A 27,707-nucleotide genomic window follows, 5' to 3' on the forward strand; every position below is an offset into this window, starting at 1 on the left:
CATGAAAATGTAAGAAAATAAAACTATTATACAGCCTCACTTTGCTCAGAGATGGTTTTATATTCCCTGCCAAGTGACTGAAGTACGGACTCATGTTGTTTGTTGTCTGGGCCAATGATGATGATTTCTGTTTTGTGCGAATTCAACTGTAATAAATGTAGTGACATCTGGTCTTTGATAGCAGTGCAGCGTATCCAGATTGAATCGACACATAGAGCTGGGTGTCGTCTGCGTAACGATGTAGGCAACAATCTTAATAATGGCAGGAGAAATGTTACAGAGGGGGAGCATAAATATACAAGCTAAACAATATGGGACCAAGGATAGAGCCCTGTGGAACCCCACACAAGATATGAGACAAAATCATAAATGGTCCCCCTGAAAGATCTCCCTGTAAGATACGAAGAAAACCAACTGTAGGAAGTTCCATCTATGCCGACCCAGTGCTTCAGTCTGTTCAGTACGAAGGTACGATCGATGGTATCAAAGGCGTCTAACAACACTGAAATAAAATGATTGAAAGAGTCTGCTTTCATCAGAATATCATCGGTGAAATGGATCAAGAATGTTATAAGCTTCCACTACTTTAATTCATCAATTAATTTCATCAACTTTTTCAATGATTTTTGAAACAAAAAAAAGGGGCAGAAACCAGGTCAGAGGTCTGAGACTCATTTACAATGGAGAGAAGAAAAGGGGAAGTTACTTCTAATACCTCAGATAAGGTCACGTGACGATATCCAGCAGGTAGATGGAAGTAAATTCACTCAGTAATGTAAGGAAGAGGGTTTAAAGGAGATAGGAGGAGTTGTAGAGGCTTTGATGTCCTCAAACTGTTCAACAAAGTAAGTTAAAAACTTCTCACAAGCTTCAACAGAGGAGGCCGAACCGTTTGAAGTAGCAGGGTATCAAACAGAACTCTCGACTTCTCAGGTTTGTAAAATATTTAAGTCTCACTTTTTTGATGAATAAATTACAAGCAGATAATAACTTTCATATGAAGGAGGTGGACTTGTAGGTTTGTTTTCCTCTAACATATACGTCCTGCTCTTCTACATTCTCTTTTTAGTTGGAGAGTATCCTCGTTTACCTAAGGCGACGGTTTGACCGACGCCTTGACCCAGCTTTAATGGGAGCGATGCGACCTTCCTGACGGAAAACAACAACACAGCAGACGCCAGGTTTCACAGTTTGAACAGGAGAACTTCAAAAAAAAGATGCAGTACTCAGTTCTTACTGCTGCACTTAAGCTTTAGTGTTTTCCCTCATTTGTCGGACGCTTTTATCCAAAGCGACTGACAAATGAGGAAATGTACATGTCAAATGCTTTTGCAGAGCCACGTCCACAAACAGTGAGGCTGCGACGATTAAGAAACAAAGCTCGCTCTCAGAAACTCCACATTGTAGGTGGTAAGAAAATCATTTAAGGCTCCATATTTTCCTCTTCTCTTGTGTTTTATTTGAAGTGTTGATCCATAAGAAGATATATTTGTGGTTTTAAGAACCAATATTTAGCTGATAATCCTTCTACTTAAGCAGGATTTTCAATGCAGGACTTCAACTTTTACATTGTTGTATGGAACCACAGTAAAGGTTCTGAGTACTGCTCCCACCTCTGACATCGGACTTATTACTGCGAACACTCAGTTAACACGTTCAGCCGACCTCAGCTTCGATACCTACATATATCCATCCACACACACACACACACACACAAACACACACACACACCAGTGTGGAAAACAGAGCCAGGACTGAGTGCCAAAGTTCATGGTTTTCCAGAGCTTTCAATCAGGACTCTTCAACTAAATGTAGTTCTCTTCCATCTAATGTGTTTATTCTGGAGGTAATAGAAGAGCAATGTGTGTATAGGTTAGTTGTTGGTAAACACACTGTGCGAGGAGATGAACAGACTGAGGATAAAGGTCATGTGGGTTGCTGGGGAACAACAAATTGAACAAGAACTGACACTCACAGGAATTTGTGATCAATACTCAGCAGTAAACATGTATTTTTTCCATATGAAAGCCTCATTAAAAAGCTGTTTTTGCACCAAACTCCCTGCATGAAATCGACTGTTTTTGTACATGAAGTTTCTGAAATCAAACTCAAACCAGAGAAGATCAGGGAAAGTATGACACGACGATTTACTGGAACATCATCCGACAAATCATCTTCCAAAACCTCTGAGTCATGGTTCTCAATTTCTGGGAACAAAGAACACTGCAGCATTTGACGAGTGCTGATATTAAAATTTGGCCAGAGTGATAAATTATTAGAAGTGGGTCACCAGCTGTCAGCTCGGAGGGAAAACGCTGCGCCTCATTAAGCCTCCGATATGATTTTTTTAATATTTCTTTTTTTACAAGATAAGAAATCTGCAATGAAATTGAATTCAGGACATTTCCTGTTGGATATTTTCTCTTTGTTCCACAGTGCAGGATAAAATCTGGAAAGTTTGCCTCTGATCAGTGATTCAGACAAACCTCCGCAGGTAAAACTCATTTGCTCATCTGTAACATCAGACCCACGTTAACGCTGCTGCTGCTGCTGCTGCTGCTGCGAGTGTCAGGAGAAGTTTGCAGAACGAGTGTTTCTGCTGGAGATGATGGTTTTATATTCAAACAGCGTCCTCTGCTTATCTTGCAGAGGAGAAGTGTGTTTGTGTCTGTGGCACTCCAGCCCTCATTAAACAGCATATTAGCACTGCACGTAGAAACCACGTATCTCCGACATGTCCGTATCCTGAGCTTGTTGACAATATTGCATTTAAAATAATGTTCCACCATCATTTCCATCAAATCTGAAATGATCGTGTGGTTTATAACACTACAGAATTCCAGCATGCACCACAGCTGTGTACAGACAGTCTGAATATAGTCATTAACATATATAGTAATTAACTTTTCATCTTGGAGAAACTTTTTCTTGGGCTCATCATCATCATCATCATCATCATCAGAGAGGATTCATCTCCACTCACACCACCAGCAGCTTCACAGTCATTCACACATTAAACCTCATGTTCACAAATTCAACAGTAAAAAGAAACCCAATTAAAAACGGAGACAATAACAAAGCGATTAAAATAAAAACATTTCATTATTTTATTTTCTGTCTCTTTGAGCCTTTATGCTTTATGCTCTATCAATCAATCAATCAATCAATCAATCAATCATAAACTTCTCTGGAAAAGTAAAACTAAATGAGAAAACATTTTAAATGAACCAATCTTTGAGATACGTGGTTTTCATCGGACACTGACGTCGCAGGTGCTTGTGTGTACATGTGCACGCTCGTGCAGCATAGAGCCGTCTATCTATCCATCATATGATGATTACATGTCCTCTACTATGCGTGTGCACGCGTCCACACATGCACGTTTGATACAGGCAGATATAAGCGCGCGCGTGTGAGTGATGACTCTGACACTTTTTCCTCCACGTGCCCGTATAGGTCTGTTTGCGCACGTGTAGTCTGCCTGTGTGCTCGCGCGTGTCTGTGCAGTTGTGTGTGTGTGTGTGTGTGTGTGTGTGCGCGCGTGTGTGTGTGTGTGTGTGACTGACACACTGACCTCTCTGACCGTCTGTCTCGGAGTGGTCCGGGTCCTGGTTAGCACGGAGCTCGGGTCCCGGAGGCGCTCACTGATCCCGACTCCTCGCTCTCCGTCTCCCCCTCGGACCGGACGGAAACCACGGGGACAGTCACGCGGCTCTCGCGTGCCATTTGAAGAAAGAATTCATAAAAAAAATAAAAATTCAAAAAACAAGCCGTGTGTCAGGAGATGGTTGCGAGTTTACATCCCCATCCTCTGAATCCTCTGCGCGTCCGTCCCGCCGGAGCCTCCTCTGTCTCTCAGACCTGCGCGCGGTGCCGGTTCTTCCTTTGCGTTTTCACGGTTTTAGGAAACAAATCAAAGAGTTCCGCTTCGGAGCCGCTGTCACTGCGGATCAGCGGAACGCGCCGGTGAATTCGGGCATGTGTCCTGCGAACGAAGCGCGCCGAGGAACCGAGAATGTCCGAAGCTTTAAAGACAGACAAACCGTCCTCTGCGCGGGACAGACAGAACGCGGAGGTTTAGTTCCTCTCCTCTTCTTCTCCTCCTCTCTGCTCTCTCTCTCTCTCTGCTCTCTCTCTGTTGTCGGTGTCTCCGTCCGTGCGCTCTGGACATGGACACAGGAGTGAGGCGTTTTACGCACGGCGCGTAAAAGCCTAGTGGAGGATCAGGGGTGGAGGCGAACTGAGGGAGGAGGAGGATGAGGAGGAGGAGGAAGGGAAGAAGAGGAGCTGCTGATGGTGGTGGGTTATAGGAGGAGGAAGAAAAGAGAAGGTGGAAAAACAAAACGGGGAGAAAGATGAGAGATGAGGAAAAAGGGAGTAAGTGGTTGTTGAGAGAGGAAGAGAGAAAGGAGGAGGAAAAGGAGCGCAATACGGAAGCAAGGGAGAAAGTCATAAAAGGAAAAGAGAGGCAGATGAATAGGAGGAAAAGGAGGAGTAGATGTATACAGTAGGAGAAAAGGGGAGGAAATAAGAGAAGGAAGAAAGAGAGAAAGGAAGTCAAAAGGGAAGAGAGAGGAGGACAGAAGGTGGAAAAAGGAGTGGTGAGAAAGAAGAAAGAAGGAGAAAAGGAGGTAAAGAGGAAGGGAGGAAGAACGGGTTAAAATGCAGCAGCTGAGCATGTGAGAAGGAAAGGAATGAGGGAAGAGGATGAAGGAGGAAAAGGAGGAAAAAAAGGAGGAAGGAGAAATGAAAGTGAGGGATGAAGGGATAAGAGAGGAGGGGGAGAAAAATGTGATAAATCCGAGCAGCGGACGAGGGGAAGGAGGGAAAATGTTTATTCAAATGTTGGCGTCCTCACTTCTCACCATAAAGTCCTCCGAAAGTAAAGCTGCTGTAAATCCTCCTGAGAGAGAGAGAGAGAGACGTGGATTCAATACATGAGCATCACACACTTTTCTTCATTTTTACACACTCACACACACACACACACACACTCTCACACACACACACACACACACACTCTCACACACACACACACACACACACACACACACACCACACACACACACACACACACACACACACTCTCACACACACACACACACACACACTCACACACACACACACACACACACTCACACACACACACACACACACACACCTCCTCCTCACCTGCAAACACGAGCTTAGCATCAACTTTTTAATGAGTCTGTGACTGTGTGTGTGTGTGTGTGTGTGTATATAGCTTCTTGTGAGGACTTATGTCACCACTGAAGTCACATTCAGTCTTTACTTGTTGCCAAAAAAACAAATCAACACCTCATGTCACACTCACCTGTGAGAGGTTAGCTCCATGTAGCGCCAAAATCCTTCAGAGCAAGTCACAGATATTAAAGGGGGGTGGTTTTACATAATATTTGATTGGTTGTTTCCAAATGAGGTCTCGGACAGATACCTAAAGGTATTCAGTTGAATTGAAGGAGACGGTTGTAAGTTTTGCTAATGCTACATAGCTAATGTTAGCATCAACAGTCCAGAAGAAACGTTGCGAGTTCAGCATCAAACTTAATTCTTTTACTCACTGACAGCCGTCGCCAGAGGTGGAAAGCAACCCTCTTGTTTTTGTTCTATTGTCTATCATGAAGTTAGCATGCTAACCAGCTAGCCACTTACACCTAAAGTTAGCATTAACAGCTAAAAGAAACATGAGTTCAGCATCAAGCTTCATTCCTTTACCAAGTTAACTCTTGCTTTGCTATTTTCCCATCTTTTATGTTGTTACGCTGAAGTTAGCATTCTAACTTTGTCTCATCACTTTCCGATACCGAGTCACTGTAGTGTCCAGTCTGCTGCTCAGGGGATGTATCGTAACCTCTTGTGTTGTAAACGCAACAATGGCTGAAGCTCTTGGCAAGCGACCACATTTGGCGGCAAAGAAAATGTACAAATAGCACCTTAAATGAGTAACTGGGGGGATTAACTGTGATGGTTGAGGTTAGGATGAGGGGCTAGGGAAGGCATCAAGTCAATGACGGTCCTCACAAGCATACGAAGACAAATGTGTTTGTGTGTTAGCAGCTAAAGACGCCCTTTTGTGACGTCTCTTCTCTCCTGTTCTTCACTTCAGCAGCTGTTTTTTCAGGTCCAGTAAATGTGAACATATGATAAAATATGATAAGTAATGACTCGGCTGCTTTCAGGACAGCGAGGAAGGAAGTGTTTCTGCCACCATCAAACAGTGCAGAGCAATTTTCATGTAAAAAAACAGGGATTTGCACTCATTGCCTGCCTGCTGCCTTGTAAACATGCTAGTAGTCTGCAGCCACGCAAGCCGCCGTGTGACACTGTGATGCAGATTACACACGAGCAAAAAAACTTTTCTATTCTTAGATCTTTAGCACTAGCGGGGAAAAAGCTTGTAAAGCCCGTCCTCAGGATGACCAGGTTTCCATCCAAATGTCTCACACATTTTACACACAATTTACAGAAACAAAATATATATATATATATATATATATCCATCCAGTATTTATTCAGATATTAGATAAGCGGTAGATAAACAAATTCTCCAGTCAGTGATATGAAACCACCGCAGAAGAAGAGCCTGCAACAGGATGGTGTAATTAAAAGAGCAACAGTCTAAACTCAAAGGTAAAAAAAAACAAACAAACAGAAACCTGTAGAAATGTGTTTGAAATGTGATATTTATGTTTATTTGAGGAAGGTTACAGGTCTCATGTTTATTTCCCAAGCTTGTTTTCCAATTTACTTTGTTGCTTTCTGCATTTATTGATTCTCCAACTCTTCCACCCGAGTCAAGTGTAAAACCTTATTTGTGACATCCTTGAGTTTTTTTTTAACGCAAAGAGTGAAAACGCACATAGAAACTGTTGGACTGATGGTTTGCACTTAGAGTTTTTTCTGTGGCTGAGTGCAATAAATAAATCAACAGAATGACATTCAGTAGAGCACATACTCCTGCCAAGGCCAAACAATCCAACATGTCTGTCAGACCCAGATTATTATCGGGATCTGCACCAAATTGTACAAACTAATAGATTTCAACATCATCAATTTGTCTGTCTCGCAATGTTTAGGAAAGGCCCCTTTAACCGGATCAGCACCAAAATTGAATTGGTTTGTCTGTAGCCCCTCCCCCACCCCTCCACCAAGTTTAGTGCAAATCAGTTTAGGACTTTTTCGCGTAATCCTGCTGACAAACAAGAGCAGAGCAGAGTTAAAATACAACTTTAAATTTACACCTGAGCAGGTGCACGTCCTTCTGACATGTTGCTTACGGGAGATAGAGAAAATTACCTGGGACAGATTGGATCAAAGTTGAAGTTTGTCATCACTGGACATGCTAATGCTAATGCATGGTAATGATGCTAGGAGGTCATAGTGAGACATGATGAGACTTTCAAATGTATTGCACTTCTTTTAGCATGTTAGCATACTCACTTTAGCATAATAGCATAATTTAATACCATCTTGAAAGCAGTAGTTTGCTGCCCCCTGTGGTTGAAAGCATCAGGCCTGTTTCACCTCTTGGTGTGGTCTATTGAACCTGTAACCACACCCAGTGGTGATGTCACAGTGTCCTGGAGTACACCTGTGCCCTCACTGGAGCGAGGTGAGAATTTAAACCACTAGGGGGCAGCAGAAACAAGATTTTCACATTGTGTTTAGGTGAAATCGACGGAAAGCTGATGCTGAGAGGAGATCAGTCATCAGTTTTAGTGGACATTTTTACCTGCAGGTGGCGCCACATGAGAAGTCCGAGGATCATCGAGGGCATTTGGATTCATCCTCTGGAAACAATGAACGTCTGCAGCAGATTTCATTTTCAGTTCAGGTTGGACCGAAGCTTTGAACTGACTGACTGAAATCTGTTGTTTCTGCATGACCGACCCCACAGCCAACAATGTAAATGAGAGAGTTGGGATCACTGGAGTCTGCTTAATACATGTTTTTGAGTAAATAATCGAAGCGAAATAAAACTAATATAATAGCAGAAGGGCATTTACGCTGTGATTTATGCCCCGGTTGTTGACCTCGGCAGCAGGACAGGACAGTACACTCCTGTTGATACAGCTCATGGAGACAAAATAAAAACATTTTCTGCCCGACCGGTTAAATTATTCTGTGCAGTAAAACAACTGCCAGTCGTGCATAAAGGTAAGACATCTTCACTCGTCACACAGAAAACGGAGGATTTGGAAGCTGCAGTGAACAAAGTCATTTCCCTGACAGACAGACAGACAGGATGAAGCGCTGAGTATCAAGTCAACTAACGACGAGCTGTCAATCATGTTTAATAAGTCTGCAGGTCCACGCTCCAGAGCTCCAACAGCAGGAGGAACTGCACAGGAAACATGTTGTTTTAAAGGAACTGCAGTGCTGTTTTTCAGCAAGACTTCCTTTTCACATTTTTATTCCACACATTCACCCATGGAGATTCCCAGCAGTCCTGTCAGCCATGGCCAAACTCAAGTGCAGGTTAAACAATTTGCATTGTACAGAACAGCAGTTTTTTTCACCACATCAAGCAGAAGCCATGAGCTGCTTCTCTAAACTCTTAAAGCTCCATATGTTCTTCTTCTTCTGTGTTTTATTTGAAGTGTTGATCCAAGAAGATATAAAAACCATCTCAGTGTAGTTTTACATCTCCTCTCTCAGGCTTCTCTCTGCAGCTCTAGTAACAACAGGTCAGTCAGCCAATCAGAAGAGAGGAGGCTCTGAGCCTCTCTGCTGATTGGCTGACTGTTTTCTGAGTGATCCAATAAAAATATAGCAGATTTCAGGTAAAAATACTCAGAGAAACCAAATCCTGCAAGGTTTGGATGGTGGGTCCAGGTGGGCGGGGCTTGGTGACTGCTTTGTTGTGACATCACAAAGTTCCAGAAGTCCTGACGGCTGGTTTTAAGGCTCAGTTTCTGAATACAGGCTGTGTGCATTTCTCTGTGGACTGAGGCTTTGATACTTTCACAGTATTAATATAGAAGCTAGAGCTGATCTATAATCACACTACACATGGACACAGACCTTTACACTGGAGCAGCTTTAAGACAGAATTTAAAGTAACATACCACAGTTCCTTTTGCTCACCAAGAAACTTTTTATGATTTAAAAGCAGCAGTGTGTCGTGATTTATGAGGCAAATGCTTCATCGATGGACTGAGTATGTTTTCATGATTTCTTTTTTCCATTCTCCGTTGATTACTTCACCACATGTATGTGAATAACTCCAGAACATGCTCCTCTTTTCATCATTGTAACCACAGCCAGTTAACGTCACACTGTTGTTGGAAGATGGGAACAGAATGATTTCTGCGGTTTCTCTTCTCTATGATGAAAATCGATTCTGCATAGAAAAAAAAAAATGGGAATGGACAATGGGTTCCACATTGAGGCCCGATTTTTGTCTTGTATCCATCTTCCTGATGTTAGGTCTGAAAATGAGCCTCAAACTTTAAGCTATCTCTGCCTCTAATGGAGCTGGGACTGTTGCAGACGATGGCAGATAAAATAAAGGAACTGCTGTAATCACCGTTTACACTCTCTGCTAAACTCTAGATCCTTTTATCCTGCACGTATTACTGTGACTGGAGACCTGTGGGGTGGGGAGGGAGGGGTCGCCGCGGGTTGTGTTATCTTTTGTGGTAGGTAAATATCTGCCTGTGACAAAAGAACAATAAAAAATTGATAAAAAAAAAAAGAAGATTGCGATACGAGAAAAAGAGGTTCAGTAAAAAACCAATAAAAACACAGTGGATGAATAAAGTACCTGGTTTAAAAGAAAACTGTCTATAAAGTCAAACTGGTTTACGGTGAGTCAATCCTGCACTTTCACAATACAAGTGCCCTGAAGAGCCGCGATGAAAGTCACAGCAACACTTGAAGAGGAATTTGAAGAATCTGGAGTCCACCAGCAGCTGTGGGTCACAATTTACATCAACCAGTCATGTGTGAGTGTCGTCAGGAAGCCTGGTTCATCTCCACTGCTCTGTGTGTGTGTGTGTGTGTGTGTGTGTGTGTGTGTGTGTGTGTGTGTGTGTGTGAGTGTGTGTGAGAGAGAGAGAGAGAGTGAGAGAGAGAGAGAGAGAGAGGAGAGAGAGAGAGAGAGAGAGAGAGAGAGAGAGAGAGAGAGAGAGAGAGAGAGAGAGAGTGTGTTTGCAGGAGACTAAATACTGTATATTGCGTGTTGGGACGAGGATGATTTGAGGAGTTGGGTTGGGTGTAGAATGTGTGTGTGTGTGTGTGTGTGTGTGTGTGTGTGTGTGTTCGCAGGGCACTAATTCAAAGTGAAATGAAGTGTGCAGGGTGGTGTTGGCATGCCAGAGTTGTGTGTGACTATCCATTTGAAGAGTTGCTGTGAGGATGGAGTCAGCGGAGCGTTCAGCCGCGCTGCAGCTCCAGAGCATCACGTCACGGACTCAGACTCCCGTCAGCGGCGCCTGGCGGCTCCAAAAGAAAACCAAACCCACGCTGTGACGTATTACATGAATTGCTGACTTATTTCTACTTTCTTATGTTCAGTGGAAAGTGAAGCAGAAAAACAATGGCGACACGGTTTCTTAGAAACGATCACTGCAGGCTCGGGATGGGAATGAAACTTAAACTTATCGATGAAGGAAGGATAATGAATTTCGTGTATCATTCGACAGAAATGCAAATGATTAATTATTTGAACCAGCTTTATCTCCTGCATCTTCATTTCCCAGACTGCAACACCACGCAGATCTGCAGAGGTTAGTGTAGCTGACGTACGGCGGCCGCAGATCCACGCTGGTGTAATTATCTTTGCTTTTTAATATGTCGTGTTCTGTGATCTCATGATAATGATAACAATATGTAATAAACTATTATCAGCATGCACAATTTAATCCGTCAGTACATGCTGTTCACGTTTAACATGATCAGATAATATTATAGATAGAAAATATAATATATATAAAATGTCCCGGCACAGTGGATTGATGTGGCGTCATTAATCTTTCAAATTAGTTTCGAACTTCCATCCACTGCACAATCGTCAACAACCCACCAGCGGACCTCCACAATGAGACGGACCACAAAAATACATTATTCATCTTCAACGTCCTTCCTCGTCTTCGTTCCTCCAGCATGGTCGCACAAGACGTCTGTCATGTTCATTGCGGTGTAATAGATTATTTAAAAAGCTTGTGTGTTAACCTCATTAAGCAGCCTATAAAGAGCACTCGACTCTGCCGTTAGAGAGACGAGCGCAGCCGCTGAGTTTCATTAATGATGGTGCTGTGCAGCACGTTCATGCAAACAACAGTCGTTAGTGGACGAGCCCTGAGAGTCGCCACCAGGCCTCCAACACCGACCGCTTCGCCGGGACGTGTGGATGAACTGATCTGTGCTACTTCCTGGTTCAACCCGGCTGCGCCTCTTCGTCTCAGTAGATGAAAAGACGTTTCGGTCTCTCTCGGGTTTAAACAGCCGTGATCTTAAATAGGTAACGCTCGACCCGTCTCGTGCCCAGGTGTGTGACAGTTATTCTCTCATGCGAGTGTCTTTCCATCATGTGATTTGTGTCTATCTTGTCACACACCTGGGTGGGGCATTATCCACGGCTCAGAGCCTCCTCTCTTCTGATTGGCTCACCGACCTGTTGTTACTGGAGCTCCAGAGAGAAGCCTGAGAGAGGAGATGTGAAACTACACTGAGATGCTTTGAATGTATCTTATGGATCAACACTTCAAATAAAAACACACGAGAAGAGGAAAATACGGAGCTTCAAAAATTTGTTGCAACTAGACATTTAAAAGTCGTAGACATCTTCACCTTCAAATCACTGCTGCTGCTTTTGGTTCGAGTTTGGTTCCTGATGCTGCAGAAAGTTGCAGGCCTTTCCGGCGGACTGCATCATCCTGTCAGGAGACAGATTACATTTGGCAGGACCACCAGCAGAGTGTAAATAGCAGATTTAATGCCTCATCTATCCAACACACACTCACTCACACACAGTTATGTAACAGGTCATGTTCGGGCTCACTTTCCATCAAACTGAGAGTTTTTTGGATGCTTTAAAATCCACCAGTCAGTCCGAGGGAATTTCATTTCCCACGGTTGTCACAAAACTCTGCCTTAGACACACTCACACACACTAACACCCTGTCTCAAACACACTCCTCTGTGTCCACACACACACACACACACACACACACACACACACATCTTAACAGAAAACCCTCTCTGGTAGCGCTGCTGAAACTCTGTAATGTGTCCACTGTCTAAATTTGTCACCGCAGCAACGCGGCTGATTCTCTTTTCTCGTCAGCGTGTGAAGCCTCGCTGTAATGAGTCTGCCAGTCACTGAGTCTGGGATTAAAAAACACACACACAAGACGCACTGCACACGATGATGACAGCTGCATCAGAGAGCGGAGAGGGAAGAAAGACGCGGGGAGAAAGAGGAAAAGACTCTTTTCTTTTTCAAGGGCGACAATATGAAACTTCTTGCCTGCAGGCGGTGAGTCCTGACTCCCACTCAGCTGTGAGAGCATCCTCCTTCCTGTAGCACACGAACCACAGGATAGACTTAAGTTCACTTCAGCTCTGGTTTCTAATGACACTCAGCTGGTCGGACTTTACTTTACACTCGTCAGACTTTAATCAACTTTCATCAAAGCTGGACTTCGTCAACTTTACCTGTGCTTTGAGCTTAATGTTAAACATGTTCCTTGTCAAAGTGAGTGTTGGCAAATCCAAAAAAGAGAAAAAATATATCTTATAGCCTGCTACAAATCACCACACTTTAGTTTAAGTTGTGGAAATCATGCAAAACAACTTAAAGGCAAAACAAATCGTTGTACGTGTGATCAAAGGGTTAAAACGCTTCATGTCAAACTCAACATGCAACTCATTTGCATGTGTCATTAATATTGATGAAGCCAAATAAAATAAACTGTATCTTACCTCCAATAAGTTGATGCAGGGAACGCCACCACCTGCGAAGATCAAGCACTTTGCATTCAAGACCCGCCTGGGAAAAATGTGGCTACGTTTGGAAAAGCCAGGATTATGTTCAGTATCTGGCGGCTCCGGTGTGGTTTAGGTGGGAGAGAGACAGATCAGCGACTGAAACTACCGTATCCACCATTTCACCTCGCTACATTAACGACTATACTTCCTGCATTTCATCCAACCATGGACACCATACATTTACTTTTAGCATCATCACATGCTAACTGTAAGAATGCTAACATTCAAACATGTAGGATTTAACATTTTCACTTACTTCTTCCCCTCCTGTACATTTCAATGTACAAGGTCAATGTCAAATTACATTTTAATTCATAGTAAACGATCCAGATCTGCCCCAAAAATCTAATGGGTTCACTAGTCTTTGTTTAATTCTGCTGACAAACCGACAGACACAGGTGAAACATTCGGAGGTAACTCTGAAAGAAATCGCTTCTCTGACTGTTTTGACAATCAGCAGACAAATCAGGTAAATTTGAAATGGTGAAATGCTCCATCAATCAATTAGTGGACTGACAGAAAATAAGCAACTATTTTCAAAGTGCAGGAAAAGTTCAGCTTCCCAAATGATGATTTTTATGTTTTCTTTGTCGTATGTGAAAGTATAAACTGTATGCAACTTACATTTCCACTATTTTCTCACATTTCACAACAAAAAAATCAACGAATCACTTAATCAATACAAATAATCAGAACATCCACAAGTGGATAATGAAAATAATTCATTGCTGCCCCGTACAAGTATCTTATATCATCTATCCATCTACGTTTGAACCACGTTCGGGTTTGAACGGCAGCCAGACTCGATCCGTTCGATCAATGCATCTAAGAAATTGCTGTTTTCATTATTTATTAGCAAGTCTGAGTTTTGTGGACTGACAGCTGTATCAATAAATGCTGTTTCTGTGCTACACTTCCCCATGAGCTGCTCCAGCATCACTGAGCTTCTTAAGACCTTCAGTGAGTTCACCTGCAACACCTACTTCCTAATTCAGCCTAAGATGGATGTTATTTCACAAACACACCAGCCTGAGGCAGTTTGACTTTCATTCATCCAGCAGCTGTTTTGCTGAGAGTTTTTGCTCTTTCACAATGTGCAGCATTTTTTCTCTCCTTGAGAACAAGCAGAGGAGGACGTGTCAGAGCTGAGCAGAACCAAACCAATGCTTGTCAGCTGTAAATTTACCATCATAAAGACGCCTGTGAAACAGATGCTTTCATTTACATAAAGCTGAAAATAAGCGGAGTTGTATGTTCCCGAGATATGAAAATGTTCCACCGCTTCGCATTTTCTATTTTTACACAGTTCGTCCTTGTCGCTGCTGCACAGCGAAACCACTGTCTTTACTGTTGTCACACAACCGTTAACAGGGTTTCCCTGGTTGTCACGATTGGGATTAAAAGCAATCGGAGGTCTTTAAATGCTTGGCCAGTAGCATCCAGGTGGTGAAGAGGAAAGAACACCACCGGAATATTATTAATGACCGACTTATTCTGCATATCAACACACCAAAGTCTGTGAAAAGTAAAAAGGTGCTAGCAGTAGCTAAATATTGTTTGGACACCCATTGTGTTTCTCTGTATCTCTTATGTCCTTTATGAAGCTGCTTGGGTTCTAGCTCTGGTCCTCCATATTACTGTATAAAAATCTACACGTGTTAACCTGTGCATATCCAGCAGTGTGCAGTGTTGTTTTAACGGCTAATTTAACATGTGGCCCTGGGGGAACAGAGGAAAATTAGATGTTTGACTAACAATGGCACATTTCCACTGATGCAGATAAATGTGCATAATACAAAAGAAACAAAAATGTGGCTCGAGGTTAAAGTTGATATTTCAGCAGTAGAAGCATCTTTACAGTGAAAGATGAACAGTTCCTATAATGTATGCAAGTAATTATTTGTCATTTAAAATGCCATTTCCTTCAGGTTACGTAATAACGCTGCGGTATCTGGAAGTTAAACAGTGTGGTGCAAATGAACTTCCTCAGTCTTTCCTTTAAAAGTGAGATTTTAAATAATAAAATAACTGCACAGTTGAAACTGACAAACATCCCACTCATCACCGGTGCTGTCATTAAGCTTCAAAGCTCCGCTCAGTCTCTGAGCCTTTAAACAAGATGTTTCCTTTGGAAATTAGTGAAAGCTGAAACCCTGGCTGTTTTGTGTTGGTGTTCAATCACAGCTGATGGAAGAGTTTAAGATCAAACACCTTCCCAGGGTTGGACACACACACACACACACACACATATACACACACACACACACACACACACACACACACATATACACACACACACCACACACACACACACACACAAACACACACACACACACTCTCCCTTAACAATCAAAATCACAAGGCAGTAAGTTAATACTGATGTCCAATGTGTTGCCTCCCAACAGCATCAATGAGCGTGAGGCAGCCCACACTCATGTTTTCTATAGCAATAAACAAAGTGAAGCAGATCTATGCATCATGGAATTAAAGCGCTTATGTTGGTGAGATTATACACATACTTAAAACATGAGAAATCTACATACAACTGAACGCCAGAGCTTCTCCGTCTCCGCTACGGCTGCTGTCGACTGAGGATTAGCTCGCTGATAGCGAAGCCTTCGCTTCACCACAAAGCCTCAAAGTGAAAAAAAAGTGGTGCGTTTCACATTGTGTGTGTTGTGTTCAGTGACAGCAAATCACCGTCCTAATGATGGCAGAGGCGAGTAGAACTGACTTCCAAGCAGCTTTGTCAATCAATATTACAGAAAATCACAACTCGGTTTTTACAGATGGTGGTTTATGGGGACTCTGATCACAGGATGTAATGCAAGTGCCCACAAGGTTAGATATTTATTTTAGGATAAAAACTTTGTTTTATGGTTCAAACTGTTCAAACGTGTTACTGTGTTAAGTATATGTTAGCTTAGCTTAGCTTAAGGTGAAGACTAGCAGCATGACTGTTCCTAATTTGTTGTTCAGGGAAGTCACATGGCGAAGCAGTTCTCTGCCCACCCAGTACTTCCTGTACACAGTATCAGGCTATAATGTAGGTCAGCGTCTGACAGGAATGACAAGACTAAATAAATATTTCCAACACATTTACACAATGTTTGTGAGCAGATGAAACAAACAAGATCCCATATGTGAACGGTTCCCACCCCCAGCTCTGAACCTCAGACATGAGGTTGATATGCATTCTCTCATCTAACTCTCCAACACAAAGTGCGTTTGCCAAACTTCCTTTTAAAATCAAAATTATGCTCATGATGAATTTAGGGAAAGTGTTGTGGTTACACATGTGATGGGTATGACTGAAGTCTGGTTAAGCCTCAAGGGAATGAATGAAAATCAATACAATGTCTTCATCACAAGAGACAAAAATGCGATAGCTGACAAAAAAGAAAAATATTAACTTTTTTTCCAATAAAAGCCAACTTGTTTCAATAACTTTTGTAAACAAGTGCATTTTAAAATGAAATTTAAAGTGTTTGCCTCTAATTTCATTGTTTTCACTTTATCTTGTTAGTTTTGGGAACTTACCTGTCTAAGCTGCATGCTCGTCCAACTTGTTGTAAACTGGGAGACTCTATATTTACTTCACAAATAAGGGTCCTGTAGGGATAATCAGTCCAAAAAGATCAGGCAGACGTCTCAAAAACTAGATGAGGGTTAAAAAATACAAGAAATCATTACCACAAAGAAAACAGGAGGAGAAAATGAACAGACATGGTATTCTGAGACACAGGTGAATCACATCAGGTAAACAAGCATGAAACACATGAGGGCAGGAAGTGAAGTTATCTGAAGGGAGACAAGAGGGAAATCCTTTCAAAACAAAACAGGAAACAACTGAAAAGACTAAAAACAAACAAACAGGACCTTAGAAAGGCAGAGCTGGATCTGATTGAGCAGGCAGCAAAACTGAAGCAGCTCACTGCTTTGGAAACAAGAAAAATTACACTTAAAATCCTTTAAACAAATGGATATGGAGAGTTTTTGCAATGTGAAAGTATTTTGAGTTCTTCCTCTTTCAAAAACTCAGTTTTACATGCCCGAAATCTCCAAAGTAGAGTGATCCATTTTGAAAATAAAACATATCGGTGTGGATGTAGCCATAGACTCTCAGAGCTGATTTGACTGTATCCTGCTCATTTCTCCCCGTATAACCTCTGCAGAACACCTGCAGATGTCATCAAACCTTATAAAAGCTCCATATCATCAACTTTTAGACTAGTACTTTTTTATTAAATGACAGCTGCTAACATGTCTGCCAACAACATTACTGCCTCCCAGTAGTGACACCTTTAGAGTGAGCTAAGTGTTCTTGGCTGCCAGGCTTCACCTCTATATTAATACCCTGATTTGGCAGCCCACCTTTTACTTTGTAAAATCCTGAAACAGTTTCAACTTTCAGATTAGATGTGGCAGGTATTTCTAACCTCATTTAAAAGGCAAATTTTAACCCAAAGACAAACTGAACATTTTCAAGCAATATTCTGTATTTCACTTCAATGTGATTAAGATTTAATTCAATCAAATGTTCCAGTTTTATTCAATCTGTTGGTTTCTTAACACTTCAGTAAAGCCTTTTAACTTGTTCCAACACGAAAGAAAGAGAAATAGATGATGAGAAGCAATATAAATGTAGAGTATAATGGTAGCTCTCCAAATGTTTGGTGATGGTTTTCTCATTACATGTCATATTCAAAGAGAAATTATGTTCCTGGCTCAGGTGGATCATTTGTTTTCTAGTCTCCATTTGTCACAGGAGGATTCAGGAGGGATACTGAGAGGGAATACAGTCTGTCGTAGGCGTGGCAGTGAATGTTGAAGGTTGTGCAGGATCCGTGTGGATAATAACCACAGAGGACAGCTGGGAGAAGACGTGGCTCGGTTTATAATGTAGATGTGAAGGAACGAGGGGAGAGTCTCTGTGAGGGATCGTAGTAAATCACATTAAATGATAAAAAAAATACATCAGAGGGTTTTTTTCTTTTGTAGCTCCAATGATGAATGAAATACAGGTTTTAAAACAAATCACCTTTAAAGTCATCAACTAACTTGTCAGTGGCTCTTAAACTATGATAAATGATGTATGAAATACGGAGAAAAGATATAAGATCTCCTATCTTAATAAATAATTCAATGATTTATATTTCACCAGTCAGGTTTTTCACCTGCTTTTTTAATACCTTTGTTTTTCCATTCTGTAGCATTAGCCATGTTAGCAGATCCAAAACTTTTACACTTATTTGTTAGGACTCGGGACAAACAAGGACATCTGGTCACCATAAGCTAAAATTACTCAGCAAATGCTGTGTGCAGATGACAAAAACACTGCCTTATTTTGAAAGGTACATAAGGTAACAAAAGATCAAATGGTTGCTCATGGAACTGGAAAACTGAGTAAATAAGAACATCTTTATGTGTTAAGTTAGCTAACTCCGTGCTGCTACTGACCAAGTAATGCAATAGTCAGATTGATACTATGCTAAATATGAAGCTGCAACCAGCTGCTAGCTAAGTTAGCTTTGCATAAACACTGGAAACAGGGGGGAAACAACCAACCTGGCAAAGGTGACGAAATCCACCTACCAGCACCTCGAAAAGCTCACTGATGAAAACATTAGCTTTGTATTGTGAAGAGAGAAGGTCACGACGTAGTAATCGCTGTTTTTCTCAAGCAGAAGGCTATTGAGTCTGATCCCGACACATCTTGTGTTCGGCTGCGACATGTCAACTCTGACCTGTTGAGAAATGAAATGAGGAGGAAACAAAGGACACAACTGATGGCACTTTGAAATGAAAAGATTATTTTCTTTCTGATGCTGCAAGGTCACTGGCTTTGTTTTTTTCGGAGGCAGCAGTACATCTGTAACAACCTCCCTCTCACTTCATGATTGAACAGCAGGACGCTACAGTTTCAGATTTCAAAGATGTTACTGACATGACAACAACAATATAAATGGTAAAACACTGTTCCAATATATTTTCTATATTATCTCTATACAGTATTTATATTATGGAAATTACATAAACACTGTAATATACCCTACTAGAACATACAAGTTAGCTTAATACTTTTTTTACTTATAGTTAAGCAGTAGCCTAATGAATAAAACATTGTTTTGCTTTTCCATTTTCATGAGGTTTATTTACATTAAATTAATTATAGAATAGCACCAGTTCTGACCTTTAATAGAGATTTTATTTCCCAATGTCTCGGTAAAACACAAACTGTTTGTATAAAACCAATTATTCTAACCCCAACAACATACAACACCCCAAATCTTTCGATAAAAAAAAAAAACTATTCGACAGCTACAGCTCCACCTTGTGGTGAATATTTAGACTGCTAAATGTGAAACTGAGTAAGTTATATGTGTAGGGACATATTCACAAAAAATCATGAGGCTTTTAATTTGCTAAGTTAGAATTAACTGCTAGACCTATTCACAATGAGAAAACAAAACAATCACAGCATCAACATGGTGTTTGATCAATATTTGAATTCACATTCTCTGACACAGATTCGTCACCTGTCAGCCAATCACGTAGTAATTTTCCTTCCCCAAAGTCTGATTGTGTTGGAAATGCATTTAGGAATGAGGATTCAGTATTTTTCTTACTGTCCTTGGGGTTGTGTTCTCGTCTCGTTTCTCGACGTCAATCTTTATTTGTGGAGCCATTAATCACAGTGACAGTATCAAACAGCTGCGTTACAGCCACATTATGAGCCAATCAATGAGGTTGACACTCGCCAACTGTCTACAGCTACAGAACTCAGAACAGCGCCCATGAAAACTTGATCGGGAAAGTGTGAAATCTAGCAGGGCGGGGGAGGGGACAATTGACGAATCAATCATTGACGAATTCTTCCGGAAACAAAAGGCAAGGTCATGCTTTCATATTACTAATATGTGAATATTAGGTTTCATAAATTACCCACCAACAGCAGCTGGTTTCTGAAGGTATGATAATCAAAAAGTAAAAAAGAATATATATTGTAATATAAGAGAAAATGGCTTCTAATCAATCATTTCGTCAACTATTACGGACTAAAATTACATACAAGTCTCATTCAATACGTGTATGTATATATAAATATATGATTTCTTTTTTTGTTAAAGCGGGTTTCCTGGCAGCGTTAGTGGAATGTAATCATCTTCATCCCCTTGACGCTCAGTGAGGAAAACCAATCATGTCCTCAGACACTTCAGACTAATCAAATATTTGCCTGGTTTGACTCCGGTTTAAACGGATTTGCATACATTACAAATGCCTCTGCTGATGTCTTACGAGCTGTGGTTCACTCTAGGACAGTTACACAACAATTAATTATAGGTGAGGATGCTTCGCAGTTGTGCTGTTTACAAGTGTGATCATCACAGCGTCTGTCTGTGATCTGAAATAGAGCCATCTTGCATGAGTCGTACTGAGGACTTATGGGTGTTTAAAGCAGCAGATGGGAACACACACACACACACACACATACTGGGTTTTTTAAAATTTAATAGCAATTTCTCATTTGTCAGTTTTACCCGTTCTGGGAAATTTGACTTCTAAGATTATTTTCAGGTATTAAGATAATGAGATAGATCAGATACAGATAACAGAAAACATACTATGCAGGTAAACAGATTTCTGTCACATGCTACAAACGAGTGTATGAATATAAACGAGTTGCGCCACCAAGATTTTCCTATCTAAACCAATAAAGCAAAAACGAAATCAAATTTTTATACCCAAGTCCCCAAACAGTGGAAATACTTTCTATACAATACTCAACTAATGTCAGTCATTCGCTCCGTTATCAGCAGTCAAGGTCAGCTCTTCTGTGAAGTGGAATAAATAATTATGACTATTGTTCATGTCGCACGTACCCAAAGTAAAACTCCTCGCCTTTAATTGAAATTCAGCACCTTTCTGTGGCTGTCATGTCATGTAAAAATGTTCAAATCAACTGCTTGAAATTTAATTTGTGTCTTTGTTTGTAATCTTTTATGTAGTTTTCCAGTTTTTCATTGGAACATGATCGTTCAATCGCATTAACTTTGCCGGAGTTACCATGCGTACATTTAGCTGAAAGATGAACATGGTTCTCTCAGTCGTTAAAAAACATCAGGAGCCAAAAATGCAAAAGATTGAATGAATGAATGAATGAATGAATAAATACTAAATGAATCAGTTTCTCCTTGTGCTGCACTTTGAAGAAATAAGACGACATGAATAAATAAAAAAACACCTTGTTAGCATTGATTGTGTTAAATTTTGATTCTCGGAGAATAACAGAATACTTTCTTGGTTAATGTGATTCCAATATATTTCCTTTCCTGCCCCCTATTTACTGCCTTTTCCCGGAGCGTTAGACTGCACCTCACCGTCTTGATCAGCAAACAGAGTGAGCCCATTTGTCTTGGAAGGCGTGACCTTTCACAACCGTCAAGAAATAAAAGTTAAGAATAAATGTTACATAATGCCGAATCTCCTTTTTTCATATCTTTATATAATGCTTTCTTCCTTTAATTCCTTGTCCAAGAAGAGCGTTTCAGTTTGTTAATTTGGCGCTCTCCGGGTTGCAAAGGTTAAGGGAAAGAAGAATCGTACAATAAAAGCAAAGTTTAATGTTGTGCTGTTTTCTGTTGCACTGAAAGAAGAGATTACACTGATGCCGGGGCGAATGCATGGAAGTGGAGGTGTATGTCGAGGGAGCTGAGTTACCAGTGGGAGCATCAAAGTTTCATCTCCGTCTCTGGTCGCTGCATTACAGCTGAGCATTATGGGGGATTTTGCAGCTTACATACATATATATATATATTAGATTGATTTTTTTCCAAAGTCAAGAGTGTGTCGCCTGAGAATTATTATATCTCTCGTAATTACAATTCCCCTCACCTTTCTTCCGCTCTTTCTCTCATCTAATAATCATAGGGATAATATGAAGGACCACGGCTGCTTCTTTTATTATCCTCCTGTCTATCAAGCGCCCCCCCGACCCCACCCACCCCCCCACCCCCTCTGAGCAACCCTCCCCCCAACGTATATCACTCTCCCTTCCCTCTGCTTTTTCAGATTTGCTTTTGATTACTGTCATGTCTCCTTCAGCTGTCATTTTGTGTCATTTTCCCACCTCTGCCCTTGTTGTCTTCATGAAGAGACACACCTCCATCCATCCTCACCCCCCCCCCCTCCATTCTTTCCCTCCATCAATATGTTAATATTTTCACTCTTTCCATCCATGGATCCACCCCATGCTCCCTTCATGGTTGTTTGCCACTGAAACCACAACCGACATATAAAATTATACATTACCTCAATCACACGGCTGTCAGCGAAGGTGTGTGTGTGTGTGTGTGTGTGTGTGTGTGTGTGTCAGAAATGTAGTAGACATGTCATGTTTGTGGAAATAGCAGGCGTGGACGCCGTTCCTGGGAAAAAGCAAAACTGTGACTCACGGCTAATATGTCACATTAAAGTGTGTGTGTGTGTGTGTGTGTGTGTGTGTGTGTGTGTGTGTGTTTGTGTGTGTGTGTCATTTCATTTCTTTCACTCTATCCCTCTGTTTCTTTCCAGTGGTGTTTGAACCTGTTAGTGGGATTTTCACACATTTAAACCATGAGAATAAAGTCAATACTGTTACCGTATAATTTAGTATTTTACAATAAAGTCATTACATTATTATATATTTATATCCACGTTCCTTCTTTTGACCACAGGCTGTAAATAAAGATGGTCGTAGCCTCCGTGGCGTCAGCCACTGTTTTTCTGAAGAGCGGTTTTGAAGCTCAGAGTGAGCTGCCACACCATCATTGGCTAGTGTCTGACTAAAACGTAAACAGGTGAGTTATGTTGGACGTTTTAACATGGGAGTCTATGGGGACTGACTCACTGTCGCAGCCAGACTCTAGTGGTCGTTAGAGGAACTGCAGCTTCTGGTTCTTCAGTCCTGATGCTTCATGTTTCAGCGGCAACAGCTTTGGGATTTATATTTGGACTCACAGTAGATCAGCAGGCGCCAGAGAAGAGGCACCGATGGCGGGGAATGGAGATGTGTTCAGGTCTGTGACAGATCCAACTCTTCCACACAGGATAGGTAGATAAAGACGATGTTGTTTACCTGTTGAAGGAGTGATGGTGGATAACACGCTCTGTGGTCTTTACAGGTTGTCACCGGGCAGCAGGAGAGACGAGCCGGCCTATCTATCTATCTATCTATCTATCTATCTATCATCTATCTATCTTACTATCTATCATCTATCTATCTATCTATCTATCTATCTATCTATCTATCTATCTATCTATCTATCTATCATCTATCTATCTATCTATCTATCTATCTATCTATCTATCTATCTAATCTATCATCTATCTATCTATCTATCTATCTATCTATCTATCATCTATCTATCTATCTATCTATCTATCTATCTATCATCTATCTATCTATCTATCTATCTATCTATCTATCTATCTATCTATCTATCATCTATCTATCTATCTATCTATCTATCTATCTATCTATCTATCTATCTATCTATCATCTATCTATCTATCTATCTATCATCTATCTATCTATCTATCTATCTATCTATCTATCTATCTATCATCTATCTATCTATCTATCTATCTATCTATCTATCTATCATCTATCTATCTATCTATCTATCATCTATCTATCTATCTATCTATCTATCTATCTATCATCTATCTATCTATCTATATCTATCTATCTATCTAATCTATCATCTATCTATCTATCTATCTATCTATCATCTATCTATCTATCTATCTATCTATCTATCTATCTATCTATCTATCTATCTATCTATCATCTATCTATCTATCTATCTATCTATCTATCTATCATCTATCTATCTATCTATCTATCTATCTATCTATCTATCTATCTATCATCTATCTATCTATCTATCTATCTATCTATCTATCTATCATCTATCTATCTATCATCTATCTATCTATCATCTATCTATCTATCTATCTATCTATCTATCTATCTATCTATCTATCTATCTATCTATCTATCATCTATCTATCTATCTATCTATCTATCTATCATCTATCTATCTATCTATCTATCTATCTATCATCTATCTATCTATCTATCTATCTATCTATCTAATCTATCATCTATCTATCTATCTATCTATCTATCTATCTATCTATCTATCTATCATCTATCTATCTATCTATCATCTATCTATCTATCATCTATCTATCTATCATCTATCTATCTATCTATCTATCTATCTATCTATCTATCTATCTATCATCTATCTATCTATCTATCTATCTATCATCTATCTATCTATCATCTATCTATCTATCTATCTATCTATCAATCTATCTATCTATCTATCTATCTATCTATCTATCATCTATCTATCTATCTATCTATCTATCTATCTATCTATCTATCTATCTACTCAAGCCAACAAGCTTGGTTGTATTTCATGATGGTGTTGACTTCCCAACTGCTGGGGTCAGTTTAAAAATCTTCCCCCTCACTCTTTCTGTCTTTCTTCCCTTTTCTCTCTTCTTTTTTCTTTCCCTCACTCTCTCATGTTCTTCTTCACGCTGAGTAACCTGCATTAACCCGGAGGACCTTTCATCTCCTCAGATCCAGTCGAGGGTAATTTTGATGCGTGGGCATCAACTCCGACACAAAAGGCATTTTCCCCTTAATCGGCGGGAAGCTGACTGTTCCTCTTGTGAAGTGAGGTTTGCATTTTGACTTCTCACCCGTCAGCTGCGATCAGGCGAGCTGCAGCTCTCCGTCTCCAGCTGCCTGCTGAGTGTGTTGGGAAACCGATTGTTCCAGCGGATTAACAGAGTCACAGCGTTTTTCTTTTTCAACTCTTTGTACGGGAGAGTCAAGGGGTCTGAATGAGTCTTGGGATCCTGAATGTTCTGTGGTGAGGGTCAGATGGATGGATATTATTACTGCTATAACTACTACTAATAATAATAATGACGGTAATATATGATTATTGGGATGATTACTGTGAAGATTTGGGGTCATGTAAAGTTGAAATTACTCTCGGTTCAGTTGGGGTCTCCTGCTGCACTGAAGTGTCTGTTAAATGAGTAAATGTAAATGTCACATAAGTGACAAGTTCCACGTTAGCGTAGATCCATAGAGCAGATTTATGGGAAACACGCCAGATTAAAAAAAAAAATACTAGAAATTTCCTGCAAGCCGCTCACAAAATACACAGTAAACAACTTCCCTGGCGAACACTGGGACACCTGTGCAGCTATCGTTGAGTGTAACAGATTGATGACATGTGCATGTATATGTGAGACGGTGCACATTTGCTTTTCCCTCCCTGCACCAATCCGACCATATGGCGCAGGGTTGTACGGGCTTTTCACCTGATCTGCCTCCTGAATACATGATGCATGTTTGTCAGCTCACTCTTCAGCTGCTCACGAGCGTCTGTTGATGAACGATTGCACGGATGGATGAGTCTGCAGCTCAGGGCCTCGCCGTCAGATGATTTAGTAAGCTTGTGCTGCTTGAGGCTTTTTGTTCATCACTCTGAAGGTGGCATGATGGAAATAAGTGACATATTTCTGAGCCGCTGTAGCTGACGAGGTGCTGAGATGAATACCTGGCATATTTCAGCCCGAGCAGCTCATTTCATTTGACTGTTATACGACGGCTGAGTCAAACATTTCTCTACGACGACTTGCAAATAAAAAAAATTGTGAAATGTGATGGAAGTTGTCGTCACTCTGGAGTAATGCTAACAATCCTGATGAAGGAGGTTAAGGTTATTCTTCTTCTGAGTGAGTGCGTCATCTGAAAATGTAGATTAAATGTGAACATATGGTTGAGCGCACAGCTGGATTTATGCTCTGATGACTCAAAGCGGCTCGGTTAGGATTCAGTGATGGAGGATGGTCTGCAAAGCTTACAGCTTTAAGAGAGTCTTCTCTGGAGAAGGCAATTAAAGGAATAAAGACGAGAAAGGAAAACAGGAAAATACTGTTCTTTCAGTAAAAGCTGGACCGAACATTTTGCACATTTAAAACCAAGCAACCAACCAACCCACCAACCCACCAACCCACCAACCAACCAACCCACCAACCCACCAACCACCCACCAACCGACCCAACGACCCACCGACCCACCAACCAACCAACCAAGCAACCCACCAACCCACCAACCCACCAACCCACCAACCGACCCACCGACCCACCAATCCTCCAATACTGCTATTCCATAAAGTTGTGATACTTCATATCGAAGCTTACTTAAAGAAAAGGAGAGCTAAAGCATCTACAGTCATATAAAACAATATTACACGTCAGTTGAGTGTGTTCCATTTCCTGGAGAAAAAACTGACTGTGAGTAAAAGGAAAAATCTGTGAACAGATTCAAAACCAAAGCCTCCTTTAATTTGATTAAAGCTTCTGGAAACACAAGAAAGTCGGTAAGAGACTGGAGGAGAACTGATCTGTTACCACTTCATTTTGTGATTCTTTCAGAAGGACTTTTTCAAAGAGCCTATTTGAAACGCCGTCCTGTCGTCTCTTTAGCTCTGCCAACTGAAACATCACACACAACGCCGCTTTTTCAAATGATGTTTTCAGCTTGTCCGTCTGTTCGCTTCTCGTGAACGTGAAAGCTCCGTAACGCCTTGAGGGGATTTCTTCAAATTTGGCACAAATGTTCACCTGGACTCAAAGAAGAACTGATTAGAATTTGGCGGTCAAAGGTCAAAGTTCACTGTGACCTCACGAGACTTATTGCTGGCCATCACTCAAGAATTCATTCTCAACCTGTTGTCAGATTCCCTCAAAGTCTTCACTACATCATTTATACATATGTCACCACCATATATCTACTTACCCTAAATAAAAAGGGCAACTTGAGGGCAGCTCAGTCAATCCCCAGAGGAAAAAACACACAAGACAAAACAGTTTACAGTGTGAAGTGAAATGGAAAATTTATTTGGCTCTCAGTTTCAAACGCAGGAAAAGAAGTTCAGTATTTTCACTATTGACATTTATAAAACAGCAGCTCCTTTTTTTTCCATCTTTGTTTTCTCTCTTTTGTGCGTTCGGGGTCGAACACGTCGACGTTATAATAAATTAGAGTTTAAAAGGAGCTTTTCTAGGACTATATTGTTCTGCTGGACTCTCGCTCTCTCGATCAGACTAAACAAGAGGCAGCAGAACAAAGAGAACGAGACGAAGACGACTGAGATGAAGAGTGATTGCAGGAGGCCGAAAAAAGAAAAAAGACGGTTCAACACAATATCTGGAGAAACTCGGTGCTGAGAATTATAAAGAAGAGAGGAAGAGGAGAGCGTCTTCATCAAGCTAAAGTAATGGCCAAGACACACGATCGCTGCACAAACATCCATCACTGAGAAACAAGTGTGTGTGTGTGTATTTGTGTATTTTCTGCTGATATCTCACAGTGAAGAGGCAGAGCTGTCAGACGTACACTGGAGCATGTATTTATACTTTATAATGCAACACATTCATTTCACTTTATTTCCTGTCACGTTCTGCATCAGTCAGTGTCACAGCACGTCGGTGTGTTGTGGGCAAGTTTTCTCCATTATAATAAATAAGCTGGTAAAATGCCACTGGCTTGTTTTTAATGCTGCGTATGCTGTTTATTTTCTGTGTGTGTGTGTGTGTGTTTATACATGTGTGGG

The sequence above is a fragment of the Seriola aureovittata genome, chromosome 23, assembly GCF_021018895.1.
Source record: "Seriola aureovittata isolate HTS-2021-v1 ecotype China chromosome 23, ASM2101889v1, whole genome shotgun sequence".
Classification (NCBI taxonomy): domain Eukaryota; kingdom Metazoa; phylum Chordata; class Actinopteri; order Carangiformes; family Carangidae; genus Seriola; species Seriola aureovittata.